The sequence below is a fragment of the Oncorhynchus kisutch genome, linkage group LG4 (genome assembly GCF_002021735.2).
Source record: "Oncorhynchus kisutch isolate 150728-3 linkage group LG4, Okis_V2, whole genome shotgun sequence".
Taxonomy (NCBI): domain Eukaryota; kingdom Metazoa; phylum Chordata; class Actinopteri; order Salmoniformes; family Salmonidae; genus Oncorhynchus; species Oncorhynchus kisutch.
Genome location: NC_034177.2, coordinates 38,476,026 through 38,490,392, shown reverse-complemented (window position 1 = coordinate 38,490,392; position 14,367 = coordinate 38,476,026). Strand labels below are relative to the sequence as shown.

The 14,367-nt window shown below is 43.1% G+C and overlaps 1 protein-coding gene across 2 annotated transcripts in view; it reads right to left on the bottom strand.

Moving 5' to 3' along the window:
* The window catches only part of LOC109889492 (furin), a 185,181-nt gene extending 173,840 nt beyond the window's left edge, over window positions 1-11,341 (bottom strand). Inside the window, exon 1 of one of the 2 annotated variants that reach the window (XM_020480942.2) lies at window positions 10,535-11,341. The gene's annotated coding sequence lies outside the window, so the exon portion shown is untranslated. The remainder of the gene's footprint in view (window positions 1-10,534) is intronic. The other variant, XM_031822921.1, reaches the window with a different exon arrangement.
* Between the last annotated feature and the right edge of the window lie 3,026 nt (window positions 11,342-14,367).

Here is a 14,367-nt window from a genome sequence, read left to right as displayed (position 1 = left end):
CTGTATATTAGAGATTCTTCAAAGTAGCCACCCTTTGCCTTGATGATAGTTTTGAACACTCTTGGCATTCTCTCAACCAGCTTCATGAGGAATACTTATCCAACAGTCTGGAAGGAGTTCCCACATATGCTGAGCATGTCTTGGCTGCTTTTTCTTCACTGTGGTCAAACTCATCCTAAAACTTCTCAATTGGGTTAAGGTCAGGTGATTGGAGGCTAGGTCATCTGATGCAGCAATCCATCACTCTCCTTCTTGATCGAATAGCCCTTACACAGCCTGGAGCTGTGTTTTGAGTAATTGTCCTGTTGAAAAACAAATGATAGTCCCACTAAGCGCAAACCAGATGGGATGGTGTATTACTGCAGAATGCTGTGGTAGACATGCTGGTTAAGTGTGCCTTGAATTCTAAATAAATCACTGACAGTATCACCAGCAAAGAACTCCACACCACCACCTCCATGCTTCACGGTGGAAACCACACATACAGAGATAATCCGTTCACCTACTCTGCATCTCACAAAGACCCGGTGGTTGGAACCAAAACTCTCAAATTTGGACTCATCAGACCAAAGGGCAGATTCCCACCAGTCTAAAGGACATTGCTCATGCTTCTTCACCCAAGCAAGTCTCTTCTTATTGGTGTCCTTTAGTAGTGGTTTCTTTGCAGTAATTCAACCATGAAGGCCTGATTCACACAGTCTCCTCTGAACAGTTGATGGTGAGATGTGTCTGTTACATGAACTCTGTGAAGCATTTATTTGGGCTGCAATCTGAAGTGAAGTTTAACTCTAATGAACTTATCCTCTGCAGCAGAAGTAACTCTGGGTCTTCCTTACCCAAATCTAACTGCCTGTTGCTCAGCCCCAGAGGCAAGGATATGCATATTCTTGGTATCATTTGAATGGAAACATTCTGAAGTTTGTGGAAATGTTAATTGAATGTAGGAGAATATAACACAGTAGATCTGGTGGAAGAAAAGAGAAAGAAAGAGCATACGTTTTCTGTTTTTTATTGTTGTAGTATCATCTTTCACATGTACTAGAATAGCCACACGGTCAGATAGGATGCTGGAGATCATTTGTATGGATAACACAAGAGGGCAACTGTAGGTGTGCAAAGTTTCAGACTGATAACTTCAGGAATGGGTGAGCTACATGACATTTAGCATGAAGTCACCCAGGTGTCCCACACAAGTTGCCCAAATGTACCCAAGTGGCCGAATTGGTGAAATTACCTATAACTATATACAGCAGTGCAAATAACTATATACAACACATCAAAAAGCAATTCTAACACACACACACAAAAAAAAATGTTTACATTTAAAAAATATATATTAAAATTAAAAAAAAAAAACAGTACACCCCTTGGAAGTCCTCATCACAGTATTTTGCTGCCTGTGCCATGTCCCATAGCAGTCTCTTTCTGATGTAAAGCAGAGGCAAACTGAACAAGTGGTGCATTTCATGCGACACAGAACACAACGACGCCTCCATGCTGTGCCCTTTTGGCCCTGAAGCACAGTCATGCCTGCAGGAATGAACTGTGGCATATGAACACCACTGGGGGCACAGGTAGAGCGGGCAGCTTGGCACCGGGGGCTCCCAGTCGGAGTCGCTATCACTGTGAAAGAAAACATTTAAAAAAATGTTTTATTGTATGAGCCTTTTATCATCACATAAAATAAACAGATATGTATTGTATAGAGCAGGGGGAACAGTCCCAAAGGTGAAGTGCTGTTCCATTCAACTCCGGCCATTGTTGTGTATATATATATATATATATATATATATATATATATATACACACACACACACACACACCCAAACAAACCAACACACACACAAACAAACCACACATTTCATTGCAAAAAAATATATATATATTTGTATTTTTTATATATATATATATATATATATTTTTTTTTTTATATTTCAAAAAACGCATTAGCACTTACCCGTCCAGAAGTACGTCCTGTCCTTGCAGAAACAGCTCCTCAGTTCGTTTGAATCATAACACTCCAAGATTCCTCAAACAAAAAAATCTGTCTCGCTTTCACTTTTTCACTTTCACTTTAGACTTTGACTTCGCTTTACATGATTTATTCGCCATGATATCTTCAATGAAATCGTTGAAACTACAACTTTCCGAAACACAGCTGCGCGTAAAAAGCCTTACAGCAACTCCTCTGATCGTCAAGGCGAGAATGGAGTTCCCTGTGTGTGCGATTACAAACAAGGAATTGTGGTCCAACCCAAAACCATTACATACTGGCGTTTACCTCAGCTCATTGGCTATCTACCCAGCTAGATTTCAAGAAGATCAGTGGTCATTGGACAGAAATATAGTCAATCAATGAAGCTTCGCTAAAATTATTGGTGCGTAAGGTAGTCATTTATCGTTGTCTTCAAATCAGCTCACTTCGGTCAATACTCCCCACAAAAAAACAATGACGTTTGGCTGTGTTGCAAACATCCAGAGGAATCCACTGAAACCAACCATGACTAGATAAACGATTGTTTACAGGGGGGTATCACGTTGAATGCTCCGTAAAAAATTGATAGAGATGGAATTCACGGCACAAACGGTTTACAAATTGTTTCGATTTAGGCTATAAAAATGGATGTTATCAAAGAAAATGGCACTTCATTTGATCACTGGGACCCTCAGGAAGAGAAATAAGAGCAAGATATCAGAATGTAAGTCATAATTGTACCTTCAGATGTGAATGTGTAAAAACTGTCATGGCGGAAAATGTTTCTGTTGTTGATTGCTCTTCTCAAACAAAAGCATGGGATTTGTTCTCTGTAATAGCTATTTTAAATTGGAAAACGTAGTTTGATTACCAAGATTCTAATCTTGAAGGGTGTAAGACACTTGCATTTTCAAGAATGTTTAATGTTACGAAGTTGTATTTTTAGTTGTCACTCTGAAATTTCCCCTGATGTTGGTCCCTGTACGGGGATCGCAGCCATAACAGGTTTAATTAAAGTAATGATGGACTGTTGTTTCTCTTTGCTTATTTGAGCTGTTCTTGCCATAATATGGACTTGCTATTTCACCAAATACCCCTATCTTCTGTATACCACCCCTATGTCATATCACACCTGATTGGCTCAAACGCATTAAGAAGGAAAGACTGGAAAACCCACCACCGGCCCAGGCCGACAGTGGTAAAGTTCCTGAGGTTCAAGGACAAGGTAGCTGTTCTGGAAAGAGCCACGAACTTGAGAAGAACGTATATCTTCCTCAATGAGAACTATCCTGAAGCTGTGTGTCAGAAAAGGAAAGAAATTATCCCAGCCATGAAAGCTGCCAGAGCGCGTGGGGACATTGCTTACATCTGCTATGACAGGCTCATTTTCCAAGCCTGGAAGGGACGAGAGAGCAAAGCCTATGGGTTCGTAGTTTCAACCCATAGGCTTTGCTCTCTCATCCCTTCCAAGCTTGGAAAAGGCAATCTGATGTATTTTCATGGTGTCTTTAACACTTGCAACTGACTCTGCACTGCATTGTCATATCTACACACGTCAATTTCAGATATCCAAAAGTACTTTACGCTTGAGCTTGTGTTTTCCTGTAGTTTGCTGTACAGATCTTTTGGGGTCTGGATATCTGCTCCCATTTTCACCATGTCATCAGCACTACGTACGTTTGCCTTCTCCACCGACTTCATCAGGAGCACCTTTACCGTATCCCTTCTCTGAGAAGTTCCATGTTACTTCTTTGAATCCCAAAAGAAATGGAAGTGTGCTGAATAGGTCAAATATTATTTTTTCTCTGGTACTGTGTGACAGGATAGCCACTCATGAAGTGAAGAATAGTTAGAGGGATTTTGCCCCTTCACTTCCTTCAAAATAGGCTCAAGGTGTGCTCACATGGCTCTTTCATCGTGGCGGACGCTATCTGATAATGTAGCATATGACTGGCACCCCTGAAACGTGTACAACACACTAGTATGCAATTAACATGCATAGTTTTCTGAGAAGTCCATGTGAACAACTACTTCATTGTCACCAATGTTTTCTTTAAGATTTCGGCACTTAGTGCCTCCCGGGTGGCGCAGTAGTTAAGGGAGCCAGCTGTGCCACCAGGGACTCTGGGTTCGCGCCCGGGCTCTGTTGCAGCCGGGAGGTCCGTGGGGCGACACACAATTGGTCTAGCGTCATCCAGGTTAGGGAAGGTTTGGCCGGTAGGGATATCCTTGTCTCATCGCGCACCAGCGACTCCTGTTGCTGGCCGGGCGCAGTGTGAGCTAACCAAGGTTGCCAGGTGCACGGTGTTTCCTCTGACACATTGGTGCGGCTGGCTTCCGGGTTGGATGCGCGCTGTGTTAAGAAGCAGTGCGGCTTGGTTGGGTTGTCGGAGGACGCATGACTTTCAACCTTCGTCTCTCCTGAGCCCGTACGGGAGTTGTAGCGGTCGAGTTTTGGATTCAGGATTCTGTTCAGATCCTGCCATGCGCCTGTCTTTTGTTTTTTTTTCACGTCTTTTCTTCATTGCTGGTCTCCTCTCTTTCCCATTGCTGCCATGTGGTGTTCACTTCAAGCAGAGCTAGTTCTACCTCACTGTAATAACTTTGGCTATTTTCATCCCTAGACAATAATTTTGTGACCTTTGCCTTCTTCTCTGCAACCAGTTTCTTTCTCCCTCTTTGCTTGTTTCTTTCTCATTTTCTTTTTGACAGTGCAAGTTGTATTTCAAGTCTGATCATTTGTTGCTTCAACTGTGCTTTTTCTTTACCTAACTGGATATATTCTCTACATCACTTCTCTCTGGGGTTGATGAAGCAAGTGGTTGTCCCTGCTATGTTGGTGGCATCTCAGGTGGGTAATGTTAAGGTGGTTGGCTTTGCTGTGGAGTTGAGTGATGAGGTGGGTGCTGCTGTTGAGTTTGTAGATTGCTCAGGGTGCTCCTCAAGATGGTCACCATCCATGGACACTGGAGTGAGGTTTAGCACACCATGCATTTGCCTCTGACTCCTCTGGTTTTTCCTCCGTTTATCCCTTCTCTTTTCAGCTGCAGAGGTCATCATCTCCCTACCTGGGCGATGGTCTATGTGCCCATCCTCCTTACATTTGCGGTAGCTAAAGACAAGACGTATATAATTACAGAGATATAGTGCAGGCTATAGTCAAAATGACTTACAATACATGTATATTTCCTAAACGCTATTGTAAACAACCTTTGCGTAATAGCCCACAGCTTAGTCTGACACCCATACATTGTATTGATTACCTAAAAGATCTAGCCTTCTTCAAATGAGTGTGAACCTAATTGAACTTAGTCTTAATTCAGGTTTGATGGTTACTGAACTGCACTTGTCACTGCATGACCACTATAACAACTAGGCTTCCTGCTCAGATGCCACTCTTCCCTAACAAGAGGATCTGAGTTATTCCAGGCCCTGAACGGTGCAACTCTCTCTTTGTTGGATAGAAGCACCTATCTTTCAGTACATATATTCCCTCAATATCAAAACTGTACTGATAAAACACTAATAAAACCTTATATTAAGTTCTTATGACTTGAATATGTGACTTCACAAAAAACAAATAACTATGATAATGTTGTCATTACATTTGTTTTTCACAATGTAATAGATAAACAAAATATTCCTTAACACATAAAAATACATACACAGTTGAAGTCGGAAGTTTACATACACTTAGGTTGGAGTCATTAAAACTCGTTTTCAACCACTCCACAAATTTCTTGTTAACAAACTATAGTTGTAGCAAGTCGGTTACGACATCTACTTTGTGCATGACACAAGTAATTTTTTCCAAATGTTTATAGACATATTATTTCCCTTATTCACTGTATCACAATTCCAGTGGGTCAGAAGTTACAGAACATACACTAAGTAGAACAGAACATACACAAATTTGACTGTGCCTTTAAACAGATTGGAAAATTCCAGAAAATATCATGGCTTTAGAAGATTCTGATAGGCTAATTGACATAATATGAGTCAATTGGAGGTGTACCTGTGGATGTATTTCAAGGCCTACCTTCAAACTCATGGGAAAATCTAAAGAAATCAGCCAAAACCTCAGAAAGAAAATATAGACCTCCACAAGTCTGGTTCATCCTTAGGAGCAATTTCCAAATGCCTGAAGGTACCACATTCATCTGTACAAACAATGGTATGCAAGTATAAACACCATGGGACCACGCAGCCGTCATACCGCTCAGGAAGGAGACGCGTTCTGTCTCCAAGAGATGAAAATACTTGTGAGAAGTGCAAATCAATCCCAGAACAACAGTAAAGGACCTTGTGAAGATGCTGGACGAAACCGGAACAAAAGTATCTATATCCACAGTAAAACAAGTCCTATATCATCATAACCTGAAAGGCCGCTCGGCAAGGAAGAAGCCACTGCTCCAAAACCGCCATAAAAAGCCAGACTACGGTTTCCAATTGCACATGGGGACAAAGATCATACTTGTTGGAGAAATGTCCTCTGGTCTGATGAAACAGAAATAGAACCGTTTGGCCATAATGACCATCGTTATGTTTGGAGGAAAAAGGGGGATGCTTGCAAGGCGAAGAACGCCATCCCAACCGTGAAGCACAGTAGTGGCACGATCATGTTGTGGGGGTTCTTTGCTGCAGGAGGGACTGGTGCACTTCACAAAATAGATGGTGTCATGAGGCAGGACAATTATGTGGATATATTGAAGCAACATCTCAAGACACCAGTTAAATCATGGTCGCAAATGGGTCTTCCAAATAGATAATGACCGCAAGCATACTTCCAAAGTTGTGGCAAAATGGCTTAAGGACAATAAAGTCAAGGTATTGGAGTGGCCAACACAAAGCCCTGACCTCAATCCTATAGAACATTTGTGGGCAGAAATGAAAAAGCGTGTGCGAGCAAGGAGGCCAACAAACCTGACTCAGTTACACAAGCTCTGTCAGGAGGAATGGGCCAAAATTCATCCAACTTATTGTGGGAAGCTTGTGGAAGGCTACCCGAAACATTTGACCCAAGTTAAACAATTTAAAGGCCCTACTAACAAATACTAATTGAGTGTATGTACACTTCTGACCCACTGAGAATGTGATGAAGAAATAAAAGCTGAAATAAATTATTTTCTCTACTATTCTTCTGACATTTCACATTCTTAAAATAAAGTGGTGACACTAACTGACCTAAGACAGAGGATTTTTACTAGGATTAAATGTCAGGAATTGTGAAAAACTGAGTTTAAATGTATTTGGCTACGGTGTATGTAAACGTCCGACTTCAACTGTAAATGTCATCAATAAAACATACACTACATTCCCTAAAAGCTTAAGAATAGTCCTAAAAAACAAAAAAATATATACATGTGTCATGCGAAGTAATGAATGACATAATTGACACTCCGTATGACAAAAAACAGCTTGAACTATTATTTGACCCTGCTGGTCATCTCTGAACATTTAAACATCTTGGCCATGTTCTTTTTTAATCTCCACCCGGCACAGCCAGAAGAGGACTGGCCACCCCTCACAGCCTGGTTCCTCTCTAGGTTTCTTCCTAGGTTCTGGCCTTTCTAGGGAGTTTTTCCCAGTCACTGTGCTTCTACACCTGCAATGTTTGCTGTTTGGGGTTTTAGGCTGGGTGACATCAGCTGATGTAAAAAGGGCTTTATAAATACATTTGATTGATTGATTGAACTTATTCTACAGGCCCATCCACCTATGAAAAAACTATGACCTTGATCTACAGCTTTTTAAAGTAATTTCACATCAAATATGACATTTTAAAATATATATTTTTTAAAGAGTTGTATCGTATGACAGGACATTATAGTGTACCAGTGACCAAAAAGGTGAAATAATCAATCGACTTACTGACCTTTATGCACTGTGCGGAGGTCTTCTGAATCTTCTTTCTGATGCAATATCCTGTCATGTGACTATCGCAAAGAATCGTCTGAAATGGCTCCTGAATGTCTGAATGACATTTAATAAAATCCCAATGTATGGACTAAAGTATTTTAAAGCATAAAAATGTAATACATTTTAGGATCCTCACCATTATTTTGTATTTATCAATACAGATACCCTCACAATTATGCCAGAGGAGTTTATTGGATTTTTATGGTTGTTAATAAAAAAAATCTATGCATATTGATTTTAGTTGTGGACAGTTAATCCTCATGGCATTTTGCTACTTCTGAGCTCTATAACTCCCTGAATTCCAATTATTCATAATGAATACTCTTATGCCTATAAATAGGGGAAAGTTAGATCTTATAATGTTTTTTTATAATACTGTAAATATGCTTCGGACACCAAAATGGACACTTCACGTCATTGACCCAGAGCCCTATAAAATCAGGTTGTGTTTTGGTAAATTCTATTTTCCAGGTTTCTGAGTTCTTTTTCCCCCCCAGGTTTTCACTCTCAAAATAACACTTTTAGGGGGGAGCACAACAATGCTTAAATCACATCAGGAGTCCACTTTTGAGGTCTGGGAACAACCCCCCCCCCCCCCCCCCCCCAAATGGAGGGTGTACTTGCCCTTTACTTCAATTGCACGCCTATCAAGAGATCATTGTGTTGCGTTTGGCTGGCGGTGTTTTTGTACTGTACAATGTGAAGTGTAGGCTAAATTTTATGACATAGTTTGCAAAACAAATGCCCCTGGAATTGGTACAAATCATCATGATATCATTCGGCTAGGTAGGCCTCCTTTGCAGTCAACATTTGATGAGGAAGGTTTTTTGGGAAAAGCCTTTAGAAATGTTAATTCAAACAGCGCATGATGACTGAATTGCGCATCACAATTGACAGAGAATTGTGAAAGAATAATAAACAGGGTTGTTTTTGTTTATATTTCCATAGAAAAGATAACTCAGAGGACCTATCATCTGTCAGTTGCGCATTACCAAACTTTTGAATACTTGGTCTACATACCCATTGTTGCATACCCATTGCTGTTTGAATAAATCTTTATAAAAAAATAAGCTAATTGTTAACCAAAAACTAGCGTGACCAGCTAAAACAATTTCTACGCCACCCTAGAGACCAATAAACATTTTTTTTAAAGAGTGTAGCACTGCCAAGTCAAAGGGTCGCAAATGCGAGTGTTTTGGTTGCAGTTTTGAGCCCTGTGTCCTAGCTCTGGCCGACTCATTCTTAGAAAGGCTTATATTCCAGGAGTTTCTACTGAACCGCAGAGGAGTGAAACAGAGCATACCACCACAAATCCTCTCTAGAGACACACAATGCTCAGGGAGTGGAACAATAATCATCACAGCAGTGGGAGACACACACACACACCTGGAGGCCTCCACATGGCAGGCAGTGACCTCGGTTCTCATCTTCAGTGTGTGGATCTGCTATGTAAAGGTGAGTCACTGAGGCTGCCGTGGCTAGGTATCACTGTCTCTTCTCTCTCTCTCCGCTCACTTTGTACAGAGGAGCATACTTAAGGAAGAATGCAGCAACTCTTGGAGGACAATGAAAGTGCACTTATAGTTTTTGGTTTTAAACTCACAAAAGAACATTTTTGGAAGTGAACTTTATTTGTCCTTGAAAAGTTGCTGAATTTCCCCTTCATTTTCAGTCTGACTCAGCTCCTGACTGGCTCTACTAAGGAAAACACAAAGAGAGTGGGTGAATGCTGCCAGCCACTGACAAGCACCAGCCCATAGTACTGCATGGTGCATTAATCCACTGATACAACCTGAGTCAATGGAATCCTCAGGAGGGTTGTATGTCAGCATTACCATTATATCACCCTGACAGTGACTCTATACCTCCTTAGAACCAATGAACAAAACATCAAGGCCCTCCCTGCAGATCTGTGTCACCTAAATAAAGGCCATTCCCAAGTGAGTGTCATTTCAATAGGATGCAGGTCACTCTAGAAACCATCCGGTCAATATGTTCAACAGTTACAGCCAGAGTTAGCCAGTCAGAGAAGTTCACAGGTAAACAAAACAACCGCTCCTGAACGTGGAACTAAAAGGCTAAGACGTTGGACCTGATAAGTAACCAAAACATCTACTTTAAAAAGTGCAAATTGTGTCATGCAGTGTAAATCCTATTGGAAAAATCTGCATATGTACAGTACAACTCCGCCACACTTCACGTTGTTTTGCATTCTACAGTAATGTAAGACCTTCGTTTTACCCTGCTGAGATTCCTATGGGCATGAATGATCAGATATACAACAGCCCGAGGATGGATTAGCTGGGTCACAGAAAGTTCATTTTTAGAACAAAAACTGACTCTCCTATAAGCTTGTCATTTGTTTCTTTGATACTTATCTTCAGACCAGTCATATTATGTCGGCTCACTGTAACTCCTGATCTTATTATCAATGACGTATGCTACTCAAAATGCCAATAACATAGTAATAAGTAATAGCAATATTTATGCAAAACAAATTATACAAAAGTGATTTAGGCATTTATATAGGGAAAAAAATTAAATGAAGGAACAAATAAAAACACACAATCGACTATGTTGAAGGCAAGTAAATGTCTTACTTTAGAAACAAACAAAAAATATATTATGCCAAGATCTTACCACGAGTTATCTCTTTGAGGACCTGCACTTCAATAAGCAACCTTCGTAGAGCTGGTTTAATTTCATAAAATAAAACATAACATCAGACAGCTGGCTGGTCCTGTGTAGCTAGAGCACCAATGTTCGCCGAACTCCCGAGTCCTAGCTCCAAATTGTGAAGTGAAGTATTGACAGCGCTGTTAGACACTGGAAGAGAATGCGCTCTTATGCTACCCTATGCCTTTCATTAATTCGTTCCCTCCCAGCCCGCCAAGGCACTACCCACATCGGGATACCTCCAACTCCAACCTCTTTGCTCAAAGAGCAAAACAACACACGTTGGCTATGACTTGTACCATTCTGTCGGATGAAAGAACCAAATCATGTCTCAACTGCCTGGTTGACAGCTCTCTCTCCCCTCGAGGCGTGGCTCGGAACTCTGTGGAGTTACTCGTGTGACATACCCAGACACCAAGTCCTCCGGTGTATCGTGGTACTGCAATATTGTCACCCCTCTGTTATCTTTGGTTCGGAGTAAACTTTCCACGTCTTCTCGTTGCCTCTCATGGTGGTCGTTTCAGCTAGCCTCCGTCCGAGTAACGTTAACTAGCTAGCTAGGACTTCCAACACGTTTTTTCCCCCCTATGTAACGTTAGGGCATTCAACACAATTCCGTGACATGCATACTGCTCTATTCGAGCAAACTATTATATTTAAAGCATGTTGTAAAATTCTAAAAATGTCATAAATTCCTTTATATGAGAAACTGACATCGTCCACTTGGCTAGGAATCGTGCCGCGTTCAAGTGCTAGTTGGAACTAAGAAACTCTGATATTCCCGACTCGATAACTGGTTGTAGTTAATCACGTGCCACGTTCAACGAATTAGTACATCGGATATTTGAACGCTGCATTTTACAAGCTACAAATTCCAGGAAGTAAATCCACACGCCACAGCCCTACGTCATCGTTAGATCACAGAGTTTCTAAACCCAGAGGCGCAACATCACGAGACTTCCGGGAACGCTTGCGAAATAGACCAGTCCGGGGTTTGAGAAGTCAATTTATTTATTTATTTTTATTTTTGAGAAGTCAATGAGAGAAGTGAACAATTCTTCCTTAGTTGTTACATTTCTCGAAATCGAAAAAAGCACCACCTAGATTCCACCCAATGACTTAAGTAGTTGAACATGTTATTACTCCAACCTCGTGAAAGTAACCTTATATAGTGGCACATGCGCAGTTCTTCGCGACCCGATGCCAGGCAAAGTCGCCATGACAATTTCAGGGTGCGTTCGTAAATTAATTTCGGATATCTTCTCCTTTCTCTCGTCTGAGTGTGCCAGAGCGCAGCATATGCATTTATGAATGCACAACACCCGTTGAATATGACAGGTGTCAGTAAAGGTTGGAAAAAAATTATCAGAATGATGTGTTCTCTCATTTTTGTCAGGAATTAGCTAGCAATCTAGCCAATTTAAGCCAGTTAACTTGGGTGCTTGACTGCCGTTGTGTGGTCAGAACGCTCGGAACAACTCCGTTAGAGCGTCCAGTCTGCGCTCTGAACGCTCCTGGAGCGAATCGCTCTGAATTTATGAACAGACAATCTGACGATTCTGAATTTACGAACGAAAGGAGCGCACTCTAGAGGGATTTTACGAACACACCCTTAGTCTATCTTCATAATTGAATGTCTTTGGTTAGATCATACGTGGTGCCACCACATTTCCAAACTGTCTACGAGCGGCATCTACCGGATTTATACCGTGCATGCATAAATAATGGCTTCCATGCAATGTTGTATGGGAGAGGGCGCAAATGAGCGATCCTGTTTATTCTGACTCGCTTGCTAACACACAAACACAATGACAAACAGAGTCTCTGCTGTTAATACGGTCCAAAATTATCCATCAACCCGGATGTAGAATTTTTAGGATTCTCTTCCACTCATTTTATTTTACATATGCTATTGTTGCCAACTGCGTCAAAAATAGAACATGTTCTAGACCGGGTCGCGTAAACTGTGACAGCTGACTGCACTGGTAGCCACGCCTATTTTATTATATTTTTTATTTTACCTTTATTTAACCAGGCAAGTCAGTTAGCCTAGTGTTTAGAGCGTTGGACTAGGAACCGGACGGTTGTGAGTTCAAACTCCAGAGCTGACAAGGTACAAATCTGTCGTTCTGCCCCTGAACAGGCAGTTAACCCACTGTTCCCAGGCCGTCATTGAAAATAAGGATGTGTTCTTATTGTTTTCTGTTTCTATGTTTTGGTGTTTTGGTATTGTTCTCAATCAGGGACAGCTGTCTATCGTTAGCCTGTTTTTCCACCTTAGTTGTGGGTAGTTGACTTTGTTAGTGGCCTGTATAGCCCTAGTAAGCTTCACGTTAGTTTTTGTTGTGTCTTGTTTTTGTTGGCGACATTCATAATAAAAAGAAATGTACGCTCACCACGCTGCACCTTGGTACGGTCATTTCCCTGACGACGTTCGTGACAGAACTATCCACCACAAACGGACCAAGAGGCGTGGCCGGGAGGAGCAGCGTTTTCTGGAGGAATGGACATGGGAGGAGATCTTGGAAGGCGAGGGACCCTGGGCAAAGGCTGGAGAGTATCGGCGGCAAAGGGGGGAGGTAGAAGCGGTGAAAGCAGTGGCGACAATACGAGGAGTTGGCACAGCAGAGCAGGCAAGAGAGGCAGCCCCCCCCCAAAACATTGGGTGAGAAAACGTGGAGATTGGCTGAGTCAGGTTGGAGACCTGAGCCAACTCCTTGTGCTTACCGTAGGGAGCGTGGTACTGGTCAGGCGCCGTGTTATGCTGTGGAGCGCACAGTGTCTCCAGTGCATATTCACAGCCTGGTGCGCTACATTCCAGCTCCCCGCATCGGCCGGGCTAGAGTGGGCATCCAGCCAAGACAGATGGTGCCGGCTCAGCGCATCTGGCTGCCAGTGCTTCTTTACGGCCCAGGATGTCCTGCGCCGGCTCTGCGCACTGTGTCTCCAGTGCGTCTGTGCAGGCTCTATGCTCCTGTGTGCCTCCACGGCCCAGTGTATCCTGTGCCTGCTCCAAGAACCAAGCCTCCAGTATGTCTCCCCAGCCTGGTGAGTCCTGTGCCTTCTCCCAGAACCAGGCCTCCTGTATGTCTCCCCAGCCTGGTAAGCCCTGTGGCAGCCCTATGCGTCTCCTCACTCCAGTGAGGATCCATGGCACGAAGCCTCCGGTGATGATCCATGGCACGAAGCCTCCAGGGATGATCCATGGCACGAAGCCTCCAGGGATGATCCATGGCACGAAGCCTCCAGGGATGATCCATGGCACGAAGCCTCCAGTGATGATCCATGGCACGAAGCCTCCAGTGATGATCCATGGCACGAAGCCTCCAATGATGATCCAGGGCACGAAGCCTCCAGTGATGATCATTGGCACGAAGCCTCCAGTGATGATCCATGGCACAGAGCCTCCAGTGATGATCCATGGCACAGAGCCTCCAGCGACAGCCTCCAGTCCGGAGCCTCCAGTGACGGCCTCCAGTCCGGAGACTCCAGCGAGGGTCCCCAGTCCTGGGCTTGCATTGAGGGTCCCCAGTCCGGGGCCTGCAGCGAGGGTCCCCAGTCCAGAGGCGCCACCTAAGTGGGGGGAGCCAGAGGTGTAGCCGGGTCTGCGTCCCGCACCGGAGCCACCACCGAAGTAGATGCCCACCCGGACCCTCCCCTATAGAGTCAGGTTCTGCGGCCGGAGTCCGCACCTTTGGGGGGGGGGGGGGGGGGTACTGTCATGCCCTGGCCATCTCTATTTTGGTTAGGCCAGGGTGTGACTAGGGTGGGCATTCTAGTTTCTTTATTTTGGCCGG